The sequence below is a fragment of the Grus americana genome, chromosome Z (assembly GCF_028858705.1).
Source record: "Grus americana isolate bGruAme1 chromosome Z, bGruAme1.mat, whole genome shotgun sequence".
Classification (NCBI taxonomy): domain Eukaryota; kingdom Metazoa; phylum Chordata; class Aves; order Gruiformes; family Gruidae; genus Grus; species Grus americana.
In genome coordinates, this window is record NC_072891.1 from 1,974,327 (window position 1) to 2,001,344 (window position 27,018).

Here is a 27,018-nt window from a genome sequence, read left to right on the forward strand (position 1 = left end):
AACAAATTCCTTAATAATAATAATAATAAAATAATTTAAAAAGAATAAAAACTGAGTCCTCTACAGCTCAGTTTAAAAGTCTGTTTCGGTAAGATTTGGCACCTCTTTGTCCTGAAGTCAAGGGCAAACTCCTTGTTGTTTTCAAAGGTACAAAGTAAGCCCATATAAATCTATAAAGAATTAAAAATTACAGTAAAACATTTGATGTTGGAGGGATGAATTATGATATCCTTATTCATACTGAACCGTGCTTACACTGCGAACGCTTTGATATCACCGGGGCTCTCCATGCTCTACGTTATTATTCAGAGCCAGACAGAAGTGGTTTTCCTGTCTTGAGAAGAAATTTGAGATAAAAGAGAGAGAGAGACGTTTCTGCATTCGGATGAGCCCGAGACCTTTAGAATTTTTTTCAAGGAGAAAGGGAGAGGGAGCTGCTGCCCAGAGCTGTGGGAGAATCCCTCAGCAGAACAAGCCTCCGGGTCCACCATCCCCACCAAAACGAGCATACCAAAAGCATCCCCGCCAAACCCAAAAGGGCCAACTCATCAGCTCTGCCATCGTTAACGACGAGCAGCCCCAGACGGAGCGTTAACGGGGAGGCTGGAACTGGTCAGACATCAGCGGAGAAGGGAAATAGCTGAATACGTCCCTCTTTATTAATAAAGGCGCGTTATAATGGGAAAAGTCGAAACAAAGCAAAAATACGATTAAATTGGCTCAAGAACAAGAAAGTTTTTCAACTGAGGTATTTCAAGCTGCAGTTAAGATGACAGAAAAAGAAATAATTGTTTTTCCCCGCAGTACTTATGAAAGATGATTCACCAAAGATTGCGGGCAGATGTAAACAATCACCAACCCTGGCAGCGGAGTGATTTTCCAGCTATTCGCTGATGAGAAAATGGAACTAAATATTTCACTGCCGGCGCTCTTCAGCAGAGGCTGCGTCGGCTCAAACCCAAAGCAGCGCGGTTTGTGCCACCAAAACCCCTAACGTCTTGGAAAGTAACTCGCTTCTGCGGCGCGTAAAACAATTTGTCTAAGGCGTCCGGATATTTACGGAGGTTTAATCTCGGCTTGCAAATTGAAAGTCAGTCTGAAACTTTGCTCTGCAATGTGGGAAAGGGTGCCCAGCGCAATCTGGAGGAAACCTGCAGGTTTTTTCCTCTTTCCTGGGTCCTTCTGCAAGCTCCGTGATTTAAAATGGAAATTCTCTGGCTGAATGACTAAGGGAATAATGGAATTTTCCTCACCTACAGATTTCGTTGTTCTGAGAACAGATTTTTTTGCTTCCAAAACGATATTGAACTTCGCACGTTTTATTTACAAAGAGAGACAAATTACTCAGACTTTATGGAAGGAGAAAGCAATAAACACATTTCTGAAATGCTTCGAGAACTTAAGAAAATATTTTTATGGATCTTGCTGGAAAAACTGAATTCCATGACTCCACAGAATCAGGAGGATAGAATATAAATCAGGAACTTTTTTTAAAATTACAATTGATATTGAATTCTAGAAAAGTGTTACTAGTATGGCAAGCTAAGTTAATGAAAATGCAAGGCAGCCAGAAAAAAAAATGGAAATTCAATGGATTGTTTTATATAAAAGAAAAAAGAAACATGTTTTATGCAGAAAAAGAAAGCATCATTTACAAGAGGAAAAAAAACCCCATCAAAACCCGAAACAACCCAACAGACCCCCCCACTCCTTAAAAACTCACTGATTCCTCGCAGATTGTGATGACAAAGATCATTACAGTATGGATAATACACATGATCTATTCTCCACAAAAAAGTATGGATGTGTAAGCATGAAAGAAAAAAAAAAGACTTGGAGAACTGTCTGTACAAACCCCGGAGTTGAAGGAACAGATAAGGAAAAATAAAAAAAAAAATTTAAAAAAAAAAAAGATTATTCTTCGTGGGTCTTCGTACAAGGATGCAGAAGTTGTTTGCTATGCCAAGTTCTGAGAAGCTGAAAAAGGTCAAGATCTATCTGACAGGTATTCAAGACCCATAGGTAACCTTATATCACGTGTCACACCCTAAAAACGTCACACGGTGTCACGTGCTCAGCAATGTCGGGCTAGCGGCTAGAAACCTTAAGGAACGGCTAATTCGTCTCACTGAACCAGAAGCCCGTGAGAACACCAGCAAGGAGCATGCACCGGCGATTAGCTGATCCATCAGAAGTCACTCCTGAGAAGGAGCCGCATCCATCGTCCTCAGACAGTAGCCTCAGAAAACTGGGGTTGTGTTCTCTGAAAATAAGACAGCTTGAAAGAGAGGAATATATCTTAGCGTAGTGAGGAAGACACTAGCCCTCAAGCTTCCTCAAGACAGGGAAGGACGAGAGAAAAAGTATCTAATAATGAAAGTAAATACCACCCTGGTGGCTATTACAAACATGGAAGAACATCCTGGTGGAGCCTGAGGAGGTTCCACCTGCTTAAAGAAGTTTTCCCTGCTACTGCAGATGGGAAACGCAACGTGGTGTCATGAGTGGGAGGTCAGTCCCTCCTAAGAAGTTCCAGCCTGGGGGCTCTCCCTGCAGGAAGAAATAAGGATGACAACAGACATCCAGAAAAAGTCTTGGAGATGTTTATGAAAGCCACCTACACGTCGGAATAATGACTGCTAAGAAAAGTAGGAAATACAGCGCATGAGTTGCGTGTTAGGAGATGTTCACGCAGCATCAGGGGAGGTCAAGGACTTGGTCCAGCACCCACATCCCAACGGACACGAGACATGGCTCACGGAGATGGCTTAGCAACAACACGGAGTCTACACGTGTCCTGCAGCTCACGCTGTTACTCATCTTTTGATAACAGCTCATGCTGGTCTCGCTGACTAAATACAACTACTTCGATAAAGAAGAAACAAGCAGTAATGCTGAAACGATATTTACAAATGATTCTGCATGCTGATAGAGGAAAAAAGAGCCAAAAATCAAGATTTCGTGTAAACAGCAGCAAAACAAACAAAAAAAACGAAGGGGAAAAAAAAGGAACAAATCTCCTCCGTATGATTTGAAATGGCGAAGCTGCACGTTTGTGTAGCTCAACTGTCCTGGTTTCTAAGCAGGAAATTATCTGGGGCCGATGACAAGAATACTAAATCAAAAAATCTAAGCACAGAAACCGCTTCACGCCCTCATCCTTCGGAAAAGCCCGCACAAGCACGCGCCAAGGCAAACGAGAGCTATGGGGTTAACGAGCGGCCCGGTTCCGCGTGGGGTCGCGTGCTGGTCCTGACTGCGAGGCGGGTCTAAGCTCTCAAAATTCAAGGTAATCATTACGTTTGAACATTTATTTTTTTTTTTTTTTTACCCCCCTCCCATCACGTCTATTCTATTTGGCCCAAATTCCTTCACGTGTGTTCTATTTGGCCCAAAATAAATGAACTGACTTATTTTTATAAATCTGTGAATCCAACCAGAAATGTAATCAAGCGGCGAGGCCTGCAGAAATCTATAGCTCCAGCCTGAGCTATGCCAAGTGATTTGAAGGCCTGAGTTATTCTACACAGGAGCAATTCAGCGCGGCACGCCGGGGCTGATCTGCATGTAAATAATCCGCCACGAGGGTCTGAAACGACGACAGGCTGCTGCTCATTTTGCAGCCCCGAAGAGCCATTAGCTTCATCTCTATCGCGGTGCTGCCACACGACTCCCCTTTTTACCTCCTTTCCCAAGGAGCTTTGGATTTTTGCACCTCCTCAGCTGACGACGTATAGACCCGCTCCAGGTTGTCCTACGTAAGAGCCAGAGCAAGGGAGCAAAATCATTTTGCTTTGCTTACTGTATGGAATTACCTTTCCACACGAAGCCTGCTAACTTATGCAGGAGCCGGTTCTCTGGGGAGCACATTATGTTGCTGGCAAACATTTGCTATTCTCCTGCATGCTAACCATCTTCTACAAAGCAGCAAACAGCCATTTAAATCTCATTCCATTTCTGTTGGCGTCGCTCGTACGCAGCAATAAGGGGGAAGTTTTCATTAAAAGCGGGTATCGTTTTCGAACGGGGCATTGCCAAGGTTTGAAAGAAAGCCTACCGACTGGCGCCGTTAACACATCTTTGGCTGAAAGTCATCAAATCCAGATGAAAATGGGTAACGCGATGGTTTGCTACTCTCACAAAGGGACACAGGACACCGCCAAGCATATACTCACGTTGCGTTTTCTTATTGCCGTGCTGAAACGTAGCCTGGTTCCCAGAAAGCGTTAACACCGCACTGCAAAGGACCTAATCCCATAATCGCCTAAAGACGTTTCCCCTTCACAGCGTTGCGTGGAAACCCTCAACGTACCCAAAGCGATATAACCACATCGCTGTAGTATCCCCTTCAGCCGAGAAGGTCGCGTTAACCTGGGCAAAGACCTGCGGCCACGCAGGCTATCCGTGCTGGCGCTCTCTACCTTGAGCAGGGACCACAACAGAGCTACATCTTGCGGCCGGGGACATCTGTGAGATCAGGAGAGGATTTAAAAATCGTAGTTAGAGCCTATTGTACGCGCCAACTATCAATACCGCCCGCGAACCGTCTGGCGTGGAGCACCTTTTGCAGCGGCGAAAGGCAAGCGGAAAACCGTCAGGCAGTAAAACGCAGCCCCCCTCCAAGGGCAGAGAAGGATTGCATCCCACCCCGGCTTAAGAAAGCGGCCACCAGCAGAGACCTTCGCAACGCAATATTCAACCATGTTCCTTTCCTAATTTATTAGGAAGAAGCTCAAGAGATAAAGCTTCTCATAATTGCATTATGTTGGATTAACATGCCTTTATTTAATCGCCTACTGTCAATTAATTCTCAGTAGGGAACGCAGAAACCAGTACAGGTAAAGGGAGTTCCGGCTTTCCTCGTCGCCTCGGGCAAATTAACAGCCAGAAACTGGAGAAGCGAAGCATCGGTGAGCTGAAGAACCGACTGGACACGTGGCCATCCTTCACATACCCCTCGTATGCCTACATACAGCCTCGACAGCAATTTTAAACAGTGTACGGGTGCGGGAAGAACGATGTAGCGACAAAAAAAAAACAACCCTGTGCAAGTAGTAGAAAACGCGAGCAAAAAGACAAACTTGAGCAACGTTTGGTAAGTGGCAAGTGAATTCTCTTCTTGACGGGTGTAAAACATGCCAAATTTATTTTGGATACAACGCGTTACTCGCGGGTAAGTTACAGCGAACATCACTCAGTTCTCCGAAGGAAAAGACATAACGTAAAACGTTTGCTCCTCTTTCCTTCTGAACGGAAATACCGCAGCGGGAGAAAATAACAAACTCCTCGGCGTAGCTACGACCGCCTGGATTTATGTGATGTTCCCTAAATAAAAAGTGAGCGGTTCGATACGGTTTCAAATTCATATATTCAAATAAAGTTTAAAAAAAAAAAAAAAGAGGAGGTAAGACTTGCTTAATGCAAAACACTCCTTTAAACAGTATACCATTTTCTGCTTTACAGATTGTGCTTTCTTTCTCAGGTCATCGGGGTAATGTAAGAAATGGCAGGCAGACAAACTGCCTCCGGCAAAACTTGGGAGTAGACCAAAGAGTACATTCAAACAGTGGTCACACTAGAATAATTCTCCCAAGTCTAGTGCGATGGCAAAAAAAAAAACCCCAAAGTGGTAGAATAGAAATCGGCAGGGATTGATAAGAAAATAATCTAGCTTCAGCAAAAAAGGCGTTACGTTTTCCAACCTCCAGAAAGTCACGCTAAGCTGAAAAGACAAAAACAAAACGAAAAACTACAACCCATCACTCCAGGGCTGGCAACGGAAACATATAACTGACCCGGAAGGGCGAGAGAATAGTTCCGATAATCAAGATTTAGATCAGATTGAGAGGAGTTGGGGTGGGGGGTGAGTCATGAAAAGCTTTTTAAGGGTCAGCTTGCAATTTGCTTTATATTGCACGTTAAAAATTCCACCTAATCAAGCACAGATAATTTATAACATTCCAAGAAAAAAAAAAAAAATCCTAAATGCTCTGTGTGATGAAGCCAACAAATCACGGATAAAACCCCACGCGCTTCAGGCGGCGTGACCAAGGAGTCTTGACTTGGAAGGGGATTTGCATCAGTTACGAGGGACCAGCTGAGCGCAGGTTTTGTGCCAACAACGCCTCCAGTGAAAGGGAAATACCTACCTTTGGTCTATCCAGGGGTTAGTAAGCGAGTAGTATCACGGGAGAATTGCCTCAGCCTGGTGCTTGCTAATGTCCTCAAGCTGCCATGTCTAATGCTTTAAAAGCCGTTTCCTTCACAACCTCCGCTCTTAGGATAATTGCATACGCTCAAGCGGTAGGTCAGGGGGGACGCTGTCGTCCTACACGCGCCAAGTTGACAAAAATTAATTTCAGTCCCAAAAGAAAGGAAGAGCTGGCAAGACTGACGTTAAAGAATATTGATTCTGTGGCACAAGGGTCTTGAAAGCAGAGCCAAACCAAACAAACGCGCTTTTGGATCCAGCATCCGTAATACATCACCAGCCCAGACGGATCCGCAACGGCTCGGCAGAGGACGCGGCTCTTTTCCCTTTCCTTGCTACAACGATAAGATGCACAAAGCTCCTGGTACAAAATCAAAACGAGTCATGTGTAGAGCAGAATACAGCCCACGAGTTTGAACAGAAAAGAAAACGCTGGGAAAATACTCATGCATATCTGATGCTGAAGGAAAGCCAGGGTGTGACTAACGTATTGGAAAAGTGTTTTCTTCTTCATACAGAGCTTGCCCCAGCAAATTCCGTCAAGGTTACAAAGACCTTGCGTTACTGCTTCTGTAAAGGAACAGCTGTCTACAAACAGACTTGCAAATGTATTTCTGCATCTCAAATTTTTTTTTTTTAATTTAAGCCTTTAGTAGGACTTACTTATTTCAATAGCTCCCTTCTGTTAGCACCAGCTATAGCTCCCGTCCCCTCTATCTCTTCAGAGATTTCCATAATAGAAGAGTTTTCTATAATGGCATCTTCAGTACCCGGTTTAAAAAAAATAATAATCATATAGATGAGAGTACACTACACTTCATTAAACGTGACAATCACACTCCTCCACACGCTTGCTCTCTCAGAATGCATTCTGTCTAATCCAGCTACCTATACCCTGTTTAATCTATCAACGCAAACAATGAATTTTGTTGTAACACGAGAGGAGGAAAATACGCCTTGTTAGCCATCCCACTAAGGCTCCTGGAAGAAGCAAGCACCTTTCCCTCCACCGGTACCACCCCTCCCCTCCAAAATCCCAATGTTAATGTCTGAAAGCAGTTCCAACAAAATTAGCAATCTCTACGAGCTGGAGTTTTCTTCATTTTTTTCGGATTTTTTTCGTTTTTCTTCCAAAAGAAGTACGAAATATTTCATTTTTTTTTATTCATTTCATTTTAACTTAATTTCATTTTTCCCAACGAAATGAAAATATTCTAGCTTAAATCAACCCAGTACAACATTTTTGGGCCAAACTCTCTTTCCAAACGCAGTTTAGATTTCCCGCGGGCAGCCCTCAGGGCTGCAGCTCCGCAGGAATATAACGCTGGCCTCGCCGTGGATTCTACGCCCGCTATCGTCATGTTTAAATGATTCGTGGTTAGCGGAAAGGACTGCAGAGGTGGTCTCGAGAGTGCTACGGGAAGGCATCGCATCCTCCTGCTCACTAATCCTCCGCTTAGATACCCAAATTAACGCTTTTAATGCATTAGCCCTCTTCTTCATAGCACTCCCGGGGGTTCCTGTTTCAATGTATTGTTTCTCCTCCATCCTTTCCAGGGCAATTTCTTTCTACGGTTATTTCTGGAGGTATTACCCACTTTCGTATGCCTACGTATACATTATTTTGTAATTGTCTATAGATAAAAGATGTTATTTGCACAGGCTTAGTTCCCTCAACTCTCCAAGTCACTCTGTGTCCCCGTCTCCAACCCAGTTAACTCCAGTAATAAGAAGTTCATTTCTATTTTCAAGTAATCACTCTCAAGCATTGAACGGCATCAGGACCAACGACAATCTCCGCTCGATGCCACCACCAACCCACCCACCCAGTGGTGATTCCCAAGTCAAGAGCCAATTTTACGCCATTGAACACGCGTTGCGTCGAGAACGAACGGCGGTTGTTTCCAACAAGAACGTCAGGCAGCTCCAGCCGAGCACCTTCCGTGCACCAGAGCCTCCGCGGTGCTCTCCATCGATGAGACGCGCCATCGCAGCGAGGAAGGGCATCGGGTTGGTTTCTCAAGACATCATTTTCCAGAGAGCCCTCTCTGCAGCTATTATCGCTCTTCTCTTTTGGTTCATTATGACCCGATACTGCATCAGATTGCCTTACTTCCCCCCCACCCCTCTTGCTCGTATAAACCAAGTTTGTTCATACCCTTGAGAAGTTGCTCGCTCGCCATTTTTTAACATCAGCGGAGCGATAGGTACGTTCACAGTTTTCATTTCTAGACAGCTTCTGTTTTCTCGCTCAAGATTTAGCCTGAAAATAGGTGTTGAAATGTCTGAATCCCCCACGACACGAATTCTGCGGTTTGCTCAGTCCACCTGTAGCTTCCCCTCCAGACATCCTACGTGGAAGAGGCGCTTAAAGCCTTGCACAATATTACGGTGGTTTACTTACATCCAGCCAAGTACAGATATTTGCTTTTCTCCTCTGAGTATTTTCATGCTAGTGATACTTCAGATCAACTGCTGGTTTGGTTTTTTGGGGGTTTGGGGGTTTTTTTTTAATAAAACCTCCTATTTTCTTTTCCTTCCCAGCACATTCTCCTTCCCTTCTGAAGCCAATCATGTCAATGGTAGCAGAAGAATCTGCTTCTTTCAAAATACACCCATATGTTTTCTGCTTTCCTGCTCTAAATGAGCTTTCTTTCGCCTCTTTCTAAATTCTGTCAACTCAGCTACTCCTCTTAAGTATTTCCTACCTGATCATATATGTAGAATCTATTTAATCATGACCATCACCCTGCAATAAATCTACAATCATATTTTCCTTCTTTTCCCAACCATTTTAGCTCTTTCTTTCCTTTACTCCTTTGCAATTTTTCTCAGCCATGTTTTAATTACTACTTTTACCACTTCACAGTATTTCTGTGAATGAAACCATCAGAAGTAAGACACTATGATAAAGCGACTATGATAATTTTTGCTTCCTTATTTCAATATTAAATCTTAAGCGGACATTGCAACGCAGGATAAGCATGGCACTTTTTTTTTTTTTTCTTAAAAACATTACAAAAAGGGAGTTCAACAACCTTCCCCAGTATCAAACCTGTTGCCAGAGGACTTTAATGCCCTTCACTATTCACCACTCCGTCACTCTGTCCTCTCCCTTATACTCAACGCGTGCTACGCGTTAAAAATCCCAATCTCCTCCTTTTGCATACACGACCACACCAAGGGAGGCAGAGACCCCGGGAATAATAAAATATGTGTGGTATTTCACACAACGACGCTGCGTTGCTTTAGAAACCCGTTTCAAAGCCGCTGTGAAGAGCCTCTGCTGACGGCTCTATCAGCCAGGACATCTGCAAGCCGCCCAGACGGAGATAACCAGGGCCCCGCGCTCCCTCGTCATCCCCAAAACCCCCTAATGACCCAAAGAAGCCATGGGAACTCAATTACGGCGTGTGGGCTGTTGGTCCGCATGCAACGAGAACTGCACCAATTCATACGACCTTCGCTGAGACAAAACGTTATCGACTGATACGACGGACTCGACTATTTAATTTGTGACGGAATCGTGTGCGTGTGTGTATATGTATATATTTGTATATTATATATACATTTTCCAGATTGACGCAGAAGTAACTGGTGGAGATTCTTGACCTCGGTCCAGCACGTAATCACATTCAGGAAATACAGAACGTGCAAGAAGGCAAATCTGGTGGGGAAAAAACCCAACCAGACCTACCCAAACCTACCGCCTATTAGACAGGATTCTTCGGGACAGGAAATCCAGTGCAACGGCTGAGCTGAAACCACTGGGCTCTACGCTGGAGACAGCCAGCGCAGTAAATTCACGCCAACCTCCGTCGTTAACGTACACGTATATACCGCACGCGTACGTTAACGACTGCAGACGCAACGGAGCGTACAGCACGGGGGGAAGATTGTTCGCTGGGATGTTCAACAGCTGACTCTTCCCGTTGCAGCATATCACCCCAAAGCAGCTTTTCCAAAAACTGGAACCTTAAGAAGTTTCCAGGTTAAATTCAGACTTGGGCTGAAGCCTAAACCTTTTTTCTGACCTAGGAAACCACTGAAAACCAGAAACAGCGAGAGGTTGAAGAGGTACGCTAACCAAAGCGTTACAAGAGAGGAGGGCAGGGCAGCGATGGCAGGTGATGGACACGCACGGTTTTTCCCCGACGCTCACGTTGCACCAAAGCCCAAAACACAAGTTTTACCGCTCAAGCGCCCTGTTCCATTACACCCCCACGTGGAAACTTCAAGCTGAAACGTATTGTTCCACAGCAGGAGGGCGCTGGCATTTCAGCCCGTTTACGAGCCTGGTTCGCTCTGGGGTAACACGACTCTATTCCTCACGTTTGATTGCCTTTAGAGCCCTCCTCCTGAAAGCTCCTCGCGTGTCGGCTCGCGGCGAGCACCTTTCTTCACGACAGCGGTTTTATTCTTACACCAGAGATATTTTTCTTATTAGTTATTCTCTCCGGCTGCATCGCTTCGTCCCCGTTTCCAAGGCGACAGACAGGAAGCAGGAGTTAAGCAGAATCTTTCATCTGGGAGGGGATGATGGGAATGGATGAGGGAGTTTGAGCAAGGTCAGGCATTTACCGCTGAATACAAATCTGTCACGCCTAATAGATGAAGCTCTTTAGTTCCCGAGCTACTCGGGCTGCTCCCAGCATCCAAGGAGAAAATAAAAAGACACTCAAGCATGAATGCCAATCAGCTTGTGCTGGCAACAGTGATGTGTATACATGTGCCATAGCAGCTGTACCAGGCTTGGCCATGGATGAAAGGAGAAATTAAATAGGTGTCAATAATTATAGAAGGTCAGAATCTAAATCCCTGAATACTAAATATATTTTAATAACATCGGATGGTGAAGCAGAGAAGTTATTAAGCCAGGAAGGCTCAAGAGGCCTCGACCCAGAGTACAATGAGATGCCGGGGACGCGGCGGCAGAAAAGCGGTGGCACGCAGAGGGATCCTGAGAAGCGACGGGGACGCTAAGCACAGATTTAGCAAATCCAGGTTTTTTTTGGCTGGTCTGGCCAAACAGCCACAGCTATGCTGGCTGTGCAAACAAGGGGAACAAAGTGACAGCTGAAGCCGAAAGATTTACCGAAGCCAGGGAAGGTTTTGCTAAAGGAAAAACAGGAGGGTGAGAAAACACATCCCAGGGCGTTCAGCGCTGGTTTGCTGTTTGACACAGCCACCGGAGGGTTGCAGATACTAGAGCATGGAGAGGACAGGTATGCCAGGTAATCCCCTCCTCCCCTGCCCAGGACTGGGAATCCGCGTTCAAGATTTATCACTGTGCCTAAAACCAAAAATCACAGCAGTCCATCGCCCCTGTGAATGTGGTCAGTCGGCCGGAGCAGCAGCTGTGGGGTGTCTGTGGTCCCAGGGTGATGGCACGGCCACCTCCTCCCTCCGAACCCGACGGGCGCTGCCCCGGGGGTTGTCCTCCCGCAGCTTGTCACCGCAGACGGTGCTGCCATCGCAGGAGAGCCCCTTTTGCCTGTAAACGAAGCCAGGAACAGCTTGCCCTCCCCTCCCTGTGGCCGCAGCCCCAGAGATGAATATGGACTACACTGGGCATCGTTTAGAGAAAAAAAGGGTTGGTTTCCATGACAAACGTTTTGGGGGGCACAGTATCCCACCCAGCACCACTCAGCAACTTGCAAACTTCACTGAGAGCAAGAAGACTGGTTTAGCATAAGCCACAAAATAAAACATTAGAAATTCCTGGGTGGAAATACGGCAGCGGGCAGGCGTCCCCCTGTTAGACGTTTGCTCCAAGGACTACCTTCAGCCCAAAGCTTCATGCCCAAGGAAGCGAAGAGATCGCTCCCTGCTCCCGCACAAGGCAACACGTGTTGCTCCAGAGACAGCAGGATAAATGACGCCTGCTCCTGTCCGCAGCCACACGCAAACTCGGACTTCTTCTGCTAAAACCATCTCCTCCGAACCGACGTGCTTTTCCGGAGAAACCAACGGACGAGAGCAGTTGCTTGCTTCGGGAAAACATCCGTCACAGCACAGAGCGATTCGTTGCCCTCCATCCCGCGCTAATTACGAACAAAAAGCAGATGAAGCAACTAAATGTCTGCGTAAACCGAACCCTCTTTGGAGGAAAACACTTAGCCTGTATTTTTACTTCTTTATCTATAGATTTCAACATAAAGCTGCCCCTCGCACGCTGAAGGCAAGGCTTAGCGGGATTTCGGTACCGCAAGGCAGAGGATAACTACAGTAAGTGCGAATCCACAATATTACGTATGCAACATTAATTTTTATATGGCTTCATATTTCGGTGAAGAAGCTTGGTTTAAAGTTGGCGTTATTAAGCACGCCTTCGACATGCTGAAAAATATCTTAATTTGGGGGTATCAGCAGGTTGATTTTGCTTTTTGCTAGGGTTACGCGATTACGCGCAAAAGAGAAATGGCACAAAGCTAGCTCAATAATACAGTCTTGCAAAAATACCAACAGCAGTAAAATATAATAAGCTGGATTCTCACCTCATACACGGTGGTTGAAATCCAAGAGATCTGATTAAATTTGAGCGACTTCGCATCAGAATGGCTATACGTTGGCATTCATTTTTAAGAAATACGTATACCAAAGGCTCCTGGGGCTGCATGAAAGACAAACCTGGCTAACGGTATCTTCTTCTGTCCCCCGTTACTATTTCGGTTTGTCCTCTGGCTTCTTTGGTGGATTTTACTTTTGTCCGTCCGTCTGCCCTCCAGCAGACAATTATACCGATGGACCCCTGGCAGATGTTTGTCAAATGAAATTTAGTGACGGAGATGCCATAACCTCTCAGACGCAGCGTCCCGAAGCATCATTAATGCATCGATGTTTCATCAGCCTCGCCATCAGAAAGGCTGGGGCGTTGCGGTACTCTGTGCCCTGAATCCTGCTTCCCGCAGTGGGGTTTGAGAGCAAATGATGTTCTTGACTTTTCCATTACTGCTGGCAAATTTGCAAATTGGGATCATTTGTCTTCTCAGTCATCTGTTTCAGTACCTAAAATAAAGTCTCCCAGTTCTTTTGGTCTCCCTCCTCTTTATGAACCTCTGAGAATTCCCACGGCTTTCCTCTCCAATGTCTCTCTGGTCCCTTCAGTGAAGGGCTCAAAACTGGAGACTGGACTTCATCCCAAGGTCTGGCCAATGGCGATGAGAGCAAACTATTTCATTCATAGAATCCCAGACTGGTTTGGGTTGGAAGGGACCTCAAAGCCCATCCAGTTCCAACCCCCTGCCATGGGCAGGGACCCCCTCCACTAGCCCAGCTTGCCCCAAGCCCCATCCAACCTGGCCTTGACCACTGCCAGGGAGCCAGGGGCAGCCACAGCTTCTCTGGGCACCCTGTGCCAGGGCCTCAGCACCCTCACAGGGAAGGATTTCTGCCTCACATCCCATCTCCATCTCCCCTCCTGCAGCTTCAGGCCATTCCCCTTGGCCTGGCACTCCCTGCCCTTGGCACCAGCCCCTCTCCAGCTTTCCTGGAGCCCCTGCAGGGACTGGAAGGGGCTCTAAGGTCTCCCCGCAGCCTTCTCTTCTCCAGGCTGAACCAGCCCAACTCTCTCAGCCTGAGGTCTCCAGAGCAGAGGTGCTCCAGCCCTCGCCTCATCTCCGTGGCCTCCTCTGGACTCGCTCCAACAGCTCCATGTCCTTCTTGTCCTGGGGACCCCCGAGCTGGACGCAGCACTGCAGGGGGGTCTCACCAGAGCGGAGCAGAGGGGCAGAATCCCCTCCCTCGACCTGCTGGTCACGTTGCTGGACATGCAGCCCAGGACACGGTTGGCTTTCTGGGCTGTGAGCACACACTGCCGGCTCACGCTGAGCTTCTTGTCCACCAACACTCCCAGGTCCTTCTCCTCAGGGCTGCTCTCCACCCATTCTCCACCCAGCCTCTAGCTTTGCTTGTCATCTTGCCAATCATGCGGCTTTTCACACTGCAATTTGGCTTTTTCAGACAAAGCTGTTTTAAGGAGGATTGATTTTAATTTATGATTTGAGATATGTACTTCTATCTGGTCATGGATAATAGAAATGAAGTTATTATTAAAGTTATTATTCCATAATCTGGCTTGAAAAATGATCAGATTTGATAGTCATATTGCCGCAAACCCTTTGCGTCGTGTTACGCATCGGGGCTCCAGGTCTGTGGGGAAAATAAGGGGGTTTCCCACCGTCGCTGGTGTGCGGGGAGATCTCCCGAACGCAGCGCCGCTGAGGGCAAATCACGGCCGCTGAAGGGAATCTATACAATCAAACGTCGTCCTAATTAAGCCATTAAATTCAGCAGGTTCCATCCACCTTTACCTCGCTGGGACACATACTGGTTTGGCCCACAGTGATTATTTCCCTTCAAAGAGCAAACGGAGTCTCGTATCACCAGCGCAGGCGATGCGGCATCAGGCTCTCCGTGCCCAACCCACGCAAACCACATCATTAATGGTCCCGTTTCTCGTCATAATTACAAAACGGCACCCATCCTCACCTGATTTTCGGGCTCTTTACCCAATTTCTCTTTCCTTCCATGGTTAACAGCTGTGACAGATGCTACAAAATTCTTTTCCCTTCTTCCGCGCCACGAGATGAGCTAAGTTTTGCTTTATTCAGCTGAAACTGCTGCTGTAGATGTTTTAACTGACAACATCTGTGAACAGCTGTCGCTACCTGAAGGACAGATACTAAGTTTTGGCAGACAAAATCCTGCCAACTGTTTCCGTAATGAAATTGTTAATATCTCCGAACCGCTCAGAAATCCGACGCACTCTAAATTACAAATAACGGGGCTGGGAGGTGGGGGAAAACCCCACCAAGAACCCCAAAGCAAAAAACCAAAAGGGTAAACAAAGAATAGCTAAGCTTCCCTTAATCCTGGTTTAAAAAAAAAAAAAAAAAAAAAGATAAATTTAAGGATATTAAAAGTCCAACTTCCTTAGAAGCAGACCAAGGCATCGCTCTTAACCGTGGCTCTGGTCCTGCGCGGAGATGGATTCGTTCCCAGGCAGCCGCCGTAAATCAGGAATACAACCACCTAAGGTCAACGTGGGTAAGCCAAAATCTCTATATGTGGGACATTAATTTAATGCCCAGAATAGCTGATGGTACAATCGTTTATCCAGCCAGAGATTCCTTTGTGCCAAAGGTAACTGCAAAGCAGCTGTACTCTAAATATAATATTTTGAAGATTTTTAAAAGCTTCTGCTCACAGAGATGTCACAAGCTCGAGAGAAGTAGAAAGTCTACGGAAAGCCCAAGTGTATGTCCTCCTCCCTTCCTGCTTTCTCAACAGAAGATGCTACAGAAGGGTGGAAAGGACAGAAATACGTATATTTTTAGTTTGGGACCAAAGGAGAGAGAGGGAAATGATTCTTTTCCACAGTTTCTCTTTACAAAATATATTTTTTCTTTTTCATATCAACCAACTTAATTTTCTTCTATATGCTTTAAAAGCTTTTAGAGCCATCACCCCCCTTCCACCCATCCGATTTTATTCTTTTTTTTTTTTAAAGACTTTTTCTAAGTGAATCAGAGTCAGATGAAATCCCGGAACTCGAGCAGTGTCCGTTCAGACCCTTACCGTGGGTTAAGCTCATCCGCGTTGTTGGGAGGCGAAGACTCTTTCACCCTCCTGTTGAAGCTGCTCCTCACCAAACTAGAGCACAGGGGTGACGAGTATCTCCTTAGCAGGGCTTTAGGAAATTCAACGGAGAAACGCATGAATTTCTTGGACCTAGTCTTTGCTCTAACTCATGTTTCTTCCGGCAGACAGGAGCCCCATGAATACGAAATGAAACCAACCGAAAACACCTTTCGCCCAAAAATCCGCAGCAGGATTAGGCCACCTCTCGTGGGATTACAGGTTCAAATCCCATTAGGCGGCAGACAGCGTTGGCACGCGACGGCTGCAGATGCGATTCTGGGCAAAAGAGAATTACATTAAAGAATTTGCAGAAAGTAGACCCGTGAAGAAGAGAAATCCTTCAAGGTGAATAATGTGATGAAATTGAGAGAAGAAAAATATTAAAGAGGCTGAAGGGGTGACATCCTAAATAGAAAACTAAAGTGTTTGCTAGCAAAGTGGTCGCCTGAAACGCCGCGCAGCCCAGCGCCATCCTGGCCAGAGACACGCCGTCAGCTTTGCAGTTGACGAGACCAGTCGGACTCTTTCCACCTAATCAAACCTTTTCCAAATGAACTTCTAACCATTGCACGGAAAATTACAGTAGATATGAAAATTGATTCTGATCTCCGCTCCGGTGGTACCAAGTTGTTGACTTCTGCAAATCTCTATTTGCGGTACTGCAGCTACAGCTGAAAGCAGACAGGTTTGAGGAAAACAGGACTATTAAATAATCACCTTTACGAGGCCATCGCAAGAGAAATTCTCTGCCTAGCTGCCTGACCGGGGCGCAGCGCTGGCTCGCAGCACGGATAACGCCGTTCCAGCTATCCACGCGAGGGAAAATTCTGCTTTTTTTCCTTTTCGAGTGGCCGGCGCATTTAATTTTGACAGGACCAATTTCAGAGTACATGCTCCAGGACAGTAAATGGTAACTTTTGATGGCTGCTCACCTTGGCCCTCTAGTCCTCAGAGAATCAGGGTGTTTTCTGAACAAATAATGGCTCTCACTGCTTTCAAGCCATCCCCTCCCCAGCCCAATCTTCCACTCCCAAGGAAAGGAACAGCAAGGCGAGAACGCTGCTGAATATAAATAGGAGTAAAAGCACATTATAATTACAAATCTGGCTATCCAATGTACGGCTCTAAACCCTGAAATGATAGGCTGACACTGTCATCCCAACCCAGACACCAATTACAATTACATCTAACCGAGGCCACTGAGCCAGACGAGGGAAGGGGTGGATGAAAGATGCACCAGCTCAGGGATTCATCTCCTAAACTTCCAAGAAATATCATCCTGCAAATTATTAGCAAATTACTCGAGCTAAATAATTAATGTTTAAACAAGGGGCATGAAATTATGCCTAAATGGGGGGTGGGGGGAATGGGAGAGAAGGAAGGGACGGAGGAGAGGAAGGGGGAGAATATGAGAAGCCTGCTTTTTTTTTTTCCTGTCACTCAGATAAGACATTTGCATGCCTAGAAGAAACGCGCCTGCTTCCTCCCTTAGGAGCTTGCACAAGGCTTTTTTTTTTTTGTGTGTGTGATTTTCGTGATTTTTTTTTTTCCCCTCCCTTATTACTCTCTGCTTCCACAGATGTAAATAAACAGACAGACAGACAGAGTCCTAATAGGTCTGAATCAACATCAGAACCAAAAGAAAGCAGAAAGAAAAAAAATAATCATCGTCTTTGCCCCCGAGCCTGTGCTCGGCAGTGTCAGAAGGCAGGAGTACTGCTTTGATCTTAACAAGAGACTGTCTGCTCCTAAACTCTAAACCAAGCTTGTGCTGCAAAATCCATTTGTGAGCTCATTACATAAATCCATATTAAACTATTTAGTCTATATTTAACACTATAACAAGGGTAGTCAGGGTGAATTAAATGGATTTTATTCCAGGCGGCCAAGAGCCAAAGTTTGCCCTTCCTCTTTTACTTCTTTCCCAGACCCATCTTTTGCAACGCTGAAAAATTACTGTTTGCGCGCAGGAGAGCGCCCGCAAACACGTGTGTGCGCAGGGATAACGAAGCTCACGATCTTTTAGGGGTTGAGCTGCGGGTGCTAATGAAATCAATATATTCCAGTCTTCAGAGTGATACCGGCGGCGCGTTTTTGTAACTCACGCACGTGCTCCGTGTCTTGCCTTGTACCATTGGCCCCAAGTAAAAATAAAAGCAAACCTAATAGAATATCTAAGAATAAAAGCAAACCTAATATAATATCTAAGAATAAAAACAAACCTAATATAATATCTAGCAGTTGCCTAAATAGGGCCACGCGCAAGTCAACACGTTTGGGGGTTGTCTTCCCTAAATCTTTCCCTTGGGGAGCAAAGATAGAAAGTTAGTATCGCTGACAGATATGCCTGAAGATTAATTTGCTGTTTCGCCCTAAACCAAACACATTTGGCTATTTCTTACCCTTTCTTATCGTTGATCAAATGGCAGCTCAGCAAATAGGTTTCCGCTGGGAAGGTGACAAGGTAGTGCACTACGTATAAAAACCCATCAGCGCTCAGGACTGCAGACAATGCTTCTCCTGACCTTATTACTCCTGAACTCGGCGGTGTAACTTCATCTACGCGTCTAAAGGGAACTGTTACGTTTAGGGGAAAAATGAGCACCTGCAAAAGGAGGAGTGGGGGGGAAACAGATGACAGAGAGAGGAGTTAACTTAAAAATGAAGTTCCCTCCGGGCTTGCAAAGTCAGACGCCAGGGAGGAAACACGCAGCTATACACGGCCAAACGAACGAGGCCAGAAGGACGCGAGCCGTCCAGAGGTGAACAACTCTTAAATGACTTAAATTCCCAGCCAGCGTCCAGCTACAGAATATAGGAACACCCCGTGCTTTCTAATGTGGTTATTTTAAGGCCATCTTTTATAAAAAAGGCAAAACCTCTTGAATTCATTCGATCAGCAGGCAGCTCCGTGAGGTACTGGGAGGTTTGCGGCAAAGCCTTTGCCACACCAGGGTCAGACTACCAGTTTAGGCACTGGTCTGTCTTTCCTCTCTAAGGCTTTTCTCCAGACTTTTCCCTCAATTCCTTCTTCAGAGGTAGTTTAAAGGAAGAAAGTCTACACCCACAGAAGCTGCAAAGTCCAGTAGAGCCCCCTCAGAGCTTATGGTTGAACCTCAGGCCACGGATATTTCCCTGGAAAGAAGGGCAGAAGGATCTTGGCCGATGGCCAACCCTCAGAGCCTACAAGTGCATTCAAGAATGACCATGGCTTCTCTGAACCTCGTGCTGTCCTCTCTCCTGACAGTAAATCCCCCCCCACCAGTGTCGGTGAAGGCCTCCAGCATCGGTGAAGGCCTCCTTGCAGGAGCTGCAGTCTGTAGTTTCCCTCACTTCTCATTCGGTTTCTTCTTTTCCCACGTTTGCAAAATTAGCCACCACCGCTGCTCTATTACTTAAATCGAGTGCATGAATATATCCAAGGTCTCTTAAATTCTTAATTGTCTGATACCTTTAAAATAAAGAACCAAAAAAGGCTATTACATCTTCACAGTCTACTCAAGTAGGCTGTACGTACATCTCTGGAGGAGGCTGAGGGGAGACCTGATGGCTCTCTACAGCTCCCTGAAAGGAGGGTGTAGCCAGGTGGGGGTCGGTCTCTTCTCCCAAGGAACAAGTGATGGGACAAGAGGAAACAGCCTCAAGTTGTGCAGGGGAGGGTTAGATTGGAGATTAGGGAAAATGTCTTCACCGAAAGAGTGGTCAGGCATTGGGACAGGCTGCCCAGGGAAGTGGTGGGAGTCCCCATCCCTGGAGGTATTTAAAAGACGTGTAGATGTGGTGCTTGGGGACACGGTTTAGTGGTGGGCTTGGCAGTGCTGGGTTAATGGTTGGACTCGATGATCTTAAAGGTCTCTTCCAACCAAAATGATTCTACACAGACACTCACAGCTTCTTTCAAGCCCCAAGTAATCCAACGCTCACAAACCAGGGAAGCAAACAAACCCACCGGCCTTCGGAGGGCAGGGGACAGGGGATGCTCCACGCAAGCCGAGGGGCAGCAGATGCAGAAGCGACAGACCCAGGTGGCAGCGGACACCCACAGCCCGAACGCTGAGACTTAGCCGACCTCACCTCTCATCCCAGCTTCTTCAGAATTTGACTCAGCACCTTCTATGGATTTTTTCCTACAGCGTTACTTCACTGTCTAATACATTGCATTGCTCTCGTGAAAACATAAAACGCTGAGGTTATGCCAAACCTGAACAAGCAACTCTTTGAATAAGCTGTTCAGGAAAACCGGTTTTCTTTGCACTCAAATTCCTATATGAAAAAGGAAGTTTTCTGGTAGGCAAGCCTTGTCATGCACACAATACTTGTGAAAACCAAAATCTCCTTCTCAAGGTATAAACCCCCCCCCCCCAAACCCAATAACATACTCATAGTAGGAGTTCCTATCCGAAGTCATTACACTAATTATACTCAGTTGTCTGCACCAAACTCATACGGGACTAAGTAGTACGTCATTTTACGTATTTATCACATAGTCGCTTCAGTTCTGCTACTCCGCCAAACTACAGTCTAACAGATCTCAAAGCCTTTGAACTAACTGCGCGGCTGTTCATTCTATCTCATGATTATTCTGACGTTACCGCGTAAAGTCAATGTACGCTAAGTGACATTTTAATTAACACCACCTAAACACTAACTGTATTCCAGTTTCCCATTATAGTTATTATTTATCAACACATATCCTTTCCTAAAAAAATCACGGTAAGATTGGATTTTAAATGGTTAATGGAATTATAGGAGATTATTACCCTTCGTCTTTTTTTTAGAAATAATCCTAAATCTATTTTAATACATAGTTGTGCTCCTGTTAGACTATAGACAATAGCTCTTCCTCTCTTCCACGCAATAGTTTTCACAGTATTTTCTGTAAAATTCTGTCACGTCTTTACAGAACCTTTGTGCTCGGATCACTCTTTAATTGAATGCTTTGGGTTTTTTTTCAAGATAGCACAAACATGGTTTTAAACGAATCGGGAAGCACAAATGTTCTTCGGTGTCTGACAGACACCTTACATGACTACAGCGACTTCAAAAATGGTTTCTAAAAACCGGCGCATCTATCTAGAGGTGCCTTCGAAGCACCTCTGCTGTTCTTAGGATGGCCTCTATATACCAACTTCTTTTTTTAACTAGAAAAAGATTCCGCTGATTTTGCGCTTTTGCATACGCCTGTTGTAAATCCCCAGTAAGGTGTCATAATATTATGGCAAAGACCACCATAAAAGCATATAAACAAAATTTATTCTTACGATTATCATGATTATTACTGCTTATGCGGTGCAATAAATGCGAGCAGCTTACCAGTTGTGCATACCAAAATCAGGACGTTAAATCTCTTGTTTCAACACAAAAAATCCTGGCGCTACGGTTCAGGAGGTTATTCTTCTCCTCATTCCTGGGCATCAGGTGCTTTTACCGCTTTTTTGCTGTCCGGGGTTTACTTCTTTGGCCATCACCAGTGGCGGGGCTCCAGCCAGGATGATGATACGGCACGGTAAATTCCCCCAGGTCCCCGTTGCCTGGGGCTGTCACCTCGTCTTTGGAATAAATTATCACATCTGGGCTACCTGGAGCTCCTGGAGCTGCATCCCATGGAAGGTTACACCTCAAATCCCTAAGGTACAGTTACAACTTTGCATGATTTCTTTCCTTGCAAAGCGTCTTAAATACTCGGGGCTGTGTTGCAGCTCAGTAGAGTGCAGCTTTTAGAGCCTAAAACCAGAGATGGGTTGCATGCCATAGCACGACCCCACCTGCAGTGCTGCGTCCAGCTCAGGGGTCCCCAGGACAAGAAGGACATGGAGCTGTTGGAGCGAGTCCAGAGGAGGCCACGGAGATGTTCTGAGGGCTGGAGCACCTCTGCTATGAGGACAGGCTGAGAGAGTTGGGGTTGTTCAGCCTGGAGAAGAGAAGGCTGCGGGGAGACCTTAGAGCCCCTTCCAGTCCCTGCAGGGGCTCCAGGAAAGCTGGAGAGGGGCTGGTGCCAAGGGCAGGGAGTGACAGGCCAAGGGGAATGGCCTGAAGCTGCAGGAGGGGAGATGGAGATGGGATGTGAGGCAGAAATCCTTCCCTGTGAGGGTGCTGAGGCCCTGGCACAGGGTGCCCAGAGAAGCTGTGGCTGCCCCTGGCTCCCTGGCAGTGGTCAAGGCCAGGTTGGATGGGGCTTTGGGCAACCTGGGCTAGTGGAGGGGGTCCCTGCCCATGGCAGGGGGTTGGAACTGGGTGGGCTTTGAGGTGCTTTCCAACCCAAACCATTCCATGATTCTGTGTGTCAGGGGAAACTCATCTGCAGCCAGAAACAGACTTTGAGGGTGCTGACTCTGCTCCGACGGTGCCGGAGAACCACGTGCAGCGAAGGGTGACATCGCACGCCATCTCCCTGTCCCTCCCTTGGGAGCAAGCACCCCAGAACCACGCACAAGGTTTCTAGCAAAGAGCCAGCTGGCAACGTCCACACCAGAAGCAGCGGGCGGTGCGAAGGTTCCCTGGTCCAGTGCAGGAACTTGCCCCCAAGCTCTTTTTTTTTTTTTCCCCAGAAGTCCATATGGTTGGTATAACTTGCACCGCCCGTCTAAATAAGCCTTCAGAAAATAAATACATTTCCACATCCCAAGAGAACTACCATTCTCTGCGTTAAAGGGGAAAAAAATAAAATATATATATATATATATTCTACTCTGAAATCTATGAGTGGGATCTTGAAATAGTCTCTCCTTTCTTCCTTCTGCTCTGTCTCTGCCTACACGATGCGAAGCAGCTCGGTGAAATTTGCTATTTCTAATTCAGGGCATAAAGAGCAGACCGAAGAGACGGCACATTCCGGCTTCCTCTGCGAAGGCAGGATCAGGATTGCGCGCACAAAGATACAGCTGCCCAAGCTCTTTTTTAAAATTTCCAATAAAGAGCGTTTCTCGTCGCTACTTTTCCACTGTTTTACTAATTGTTAAAAAAAAAAAAAAAAACCAACCACCTGTTTTTTCCTGAAATTTGAAATCATGGGGTTTATTTCAGACTAATTTTAAGGCTAACCAGAAGCAAGATTAACGTACACGGTTTGGCGTTCCGACAGACTTGTAAGGACTAAAAATCTGAAGTTTTAATGCCAGTATAAGCTCAGTTTCTTAGCACAGAGGTGGATTTTATTGTGGGTTTTTTGTTTAATGGGGAAGTAATTATAAATAATACTGTAATTATAGATAAGTAATAAGTAATGTAAGTAATAGCATGATTATAAATAATACTTATGCTAATAAAGAGAGAGGAAACGGTGCTTCGTAGAATGTTTTTGTTATAGGAATTCAGGAAAAGAGGGAGGTTTTCGAGAATTGAGTCGAGCCCTGTTATTTTAGCAAAGAAAAGTCATTCACAGGTTTCCCCGATCTAAGTCTTCTTATACAGAAATGCAAAGTCTCTGCAAAGATCTCGGGCACGCAAAAACGTTAAATCTGCTAGCCGCTAAGCTGAAAATCTGACATGAGAAGGAGGTGCGCGACTTGTAAGTAGAGGAATTAAAAAGAAAAAGTACGTGACAAAAATGACAACGTGAACGGCACAGAAAGCGCAGCCCGAGCAGCGGGGCTCGGGGTGAAACAGCGGCTCGATGGCGACCAGCCATCGAGGGACCGGGCAACCCACAAGCTTCAGCTCGCTCTACTTTCCCCCCCGTCCCCCTGCGACATCCATCCTTGGACATCCTCAAACATCTGGAGATCATCCGCGGACGGACGCGCGATCCCTTCTGCAAAGGCAGCGCAAACGGCCCAGGTACTGACGAGTTATGTCGCGTAAGAGATCGTTTTCTTTGCGGCTCTGCTAAATTAGCTACTGCATATAACGCCAAGAGTGATTTATAGCCCTTTGCCCAGTCTCTGGGAGAGGGTACCTTCCTAAGCTGAAGATTTGTCTAGCAAGGAATTTATTGCAGGAACACAGCTACTAATTATCCTCCCATATCCACAAGTTGATTATTTCAGGGCTGGCTTTATCCGATCTTTCACCTGCTAGAATAAAACAATCCCTCCACGCATCTCGCGAATATCTGAAGGACGGATCTGTGAGAAGGCGCCGGCATAAAGCAAATAACTGTCTGGGAGTTCTTTATAGGAAGATTTTCCTCTGGGACACTCTCCTCATGTGAAGTTACGTGTGTCCATCACTCACCACCATGCTGTTCTCTATTCATTTTCTAGGTGTGCAAATAACAGGTTTTATACAGCTATAAAATAAGACAGGCAGTTGAGATCTCTTTCATCTGCTTTTTCTTGCTGAGAATTTGTTTTCCAGTACGGGTAAGCAAAAAGTACATTTCCTCGGCTTTATTCCTGGTACCTGCTTAACGCGATCGCACATTCCCGTAGACCGTATCAAGTCCATCGCCCTTGAGGAAGCGGAAAGAGAAGCAGCCAAGCAGCAAAGCGGCCCGAGAAACCCAGAACGTGGGAGTTGGAGACGATGACAGACCTGAAATCCTTAAATCTGGCTCATTTCTTGTTTTGGCTTTTAAAGAAATAAGCTGTATTTAAAGTTGCATTATTTTTTTTTTTCTCTCTTGTTATAAACTGGTGAGCAATCTCTTCCTAAAAGGGTAACGTTAAGGTTGGTAATGGGAAAGAAAGGAAAAAGGAGAAGAAACAATCCCAAGCGCCTTTTCCCCGAGTGTGCCGGAATCCACAAATGTACTTTGATTTATTGACTAATGCGTGTATCGCAGACCACCTACCATCCCTTATTTTACTCTAGTTCATAATGCACTGTTAAGTACCCTGCCTCTCCAGTCATCATCTCGGTTTAAAAGGACAGAAATTTTCTATTTCTCAGGGAGCTCATTGGCTTTTTATTGTCTAAGCAACACATATCGAAATAGTTCTGAGCATCCTATAGCCACATCTGGAATACTAAAAGTGGAAGCTATTATGTGCGTGAGCTCACTGCCCATTTGGCTTTCACTTCTCGTTTCGGTATCGTCTGATTCCAATTTAGCATCACAGCCTTTACGAGGGGTATATTTGGTCTCAATCTGAGCTCATTTACACTTGCTTTAATGCCAGCTTATGAGCTGCTACTTCAGGTTCTACAGTTAACGGTGGTCAGCAATGGATGTGAATCTACACGTCCGTGCAACAACAACGGTAGCAGGAGCAGACTGATTATACCTTCTACCTGAATAAAACTTCAAAATCCCCCAACAGAACATACACGGCATATTTACTGAACCCACTAAACGTTCCAAATTACTTGCAAAAATTAAAGCAAAAACTATCTGTAGTCACATGAACCACAAAAAAAAAAAAAAAAGGTTAAAAAAATTACTATTTTACCCTGACGTTAAGTTACCCCTGCCCTGGCCAGACCCCAGCTACTCGCTGGTGCCACGCAGAGCTCAAGCCGAGCACCAGACCCGTGCTGAGCGTGGTCCAACAAAATCAAAGCAGAGGGGGGTACGTCCCTCCCACCACGGCCAGCCTCACCGCTTCATTTGTATTTAGAGCCGGCTTCTCCACCATCTGCGCGCGCTGGCCCTCCCTTCATCTCAGAGGAATTGGAATGGCATTGTTTGAAGATCTGATTAAATAGCCAGAAAAAAGTAATCCATCACTTAAAAAGGGAAATGGAGACAGTTTACAATGGTGTCCCGTAGCTCTTCAGGATTTTCTTTTCATTTTCTTCTATTTTAATCTTAATTCAATGCCAAACATAATAAACACCAACGCGGAGCATAAAATTTACTGACAGCGCTTCACTTGCAATGAGTTATCCGGTCTCCCCTAGGATGATCCTAGCACCAAATTAAACCCCACCGCAGTAGGAGATGGCCTGTTTCCTTCAGATGTTCACGCGTGTCAACATAATCCAAGTGCACGAGCTGAATGTGAGATTCAGCTTTAAAAAAAAAAAAAAAAAAAAAGCAGAAAGGAAAACCAAACAAAAACCAAAGGCAAAACAACTGCGCATCTCCCCACAGCGAGATCTGTAGCGGAGCAGGTTGTTTCTGAGCAGGATGATGTCCCTCTGATCCCAGCCAGCCTTCCTCACTATCACGTAGGTATTTTTTCTGCCAGTGAAATCTAGTTTGCAAGCGCCTTCTCATTTTCGCCTTCGTCCCTAAGGGAAGAAAACCTCATCGTCGCCTCTGGCGACCGCGCAGAGGGAAACGCTTATCTGGCAAGATCCCGCGCTGCACCAGGTGGAGGGCGCGTACGAGAACGGGAACCCAAATAAATATCTGCCTCTTGCTCCCGACCCCCAACCACCAACCTCGGTCAGCTAATTAGCACTGCAGAGCAGGGCGAGGAGGGAGCCCGGGCTGGAGGGTCACGCTAGCAGGAGGACAATAACGATGACTCCATGGATGTTACGGTTCTTCTCTATTCACCCGCCTCCCGGGTCTCCCGCTAAGCAGCGTAGATTCATGGCTGCAACGTGGGATGAGCGTCTAGGGGAGGGAGAGGGGCTGAGAGGTCTCTGGCAATTCCCCAGTTGCTGCCGGAGTTGCTTTCAGGCAGCGGAGAGAAAAGAAAGAACGGGCTGAAGGAGCTGCTGAATCACAAGGGAGAAGGAATGAGAGGGAGGTGAGCTTCAAAGATGTGTGAACTCCACGTTCAGCCGCTCATTTGGGACCAAGGCAGAAAACAGAGGGAGAAACCTCAGCCCTGTTCCCATTTTCACTTGCCTTAAGTATTGCATGGAGGGGACTCGGCAAACCGGGGATCTGAGGCTTTCAGCGATGCTCGCTCCTCACTTTTGCCTACCAGATGATCTCAGCTAGGGCCACCGCGGTACTGCCGCCTCCCTCCGTACCACTCTGGGTAACAGCGCTCGCAACCCAACAGCTCACGGGACGGAACTTTGATGGATCTCAGCAAACATTCCTGCTCTGTGCTCAGACAGGAGGCCTTAAGAGTCAGACTGCTGGAGCTAACAAGAACGCGGACCATGGCTGTATTTCTTTCTCTCTTTCCAGAAGGCCGGATTTTTGGCAAAGCTTTAAAACTTCACGCTGATGCTGTGTGAAAACAATTTCCCAAAGGAATTCTATGGGACGAGCGATCAGGCTGGTTTACTGATCTCGGTAGGGCTGTCTCGATTAAGTATTTGTGGGCTACCAAGATTCTGCTCTTCCCAGTCCAAACTGGAGAACAAACAAGGCTTCGGCG

The 27,018-nt window shown here is 46.1% G+C and overlaps 1 protein-coding gene across 1 annotated transcript in view; it reads right to left on the minus strand.

The window, feature by feature from the left end:
- Nucleotides 1-27,018, minus strand: part of DCC (DCC netrin 1 receptor) — a 366,068-nt gene that overhangs the window by 197,640 nt on the left and 141,410 nt on the right. The gene's annotated exons all lie outside the window — the stretch shown is intronic.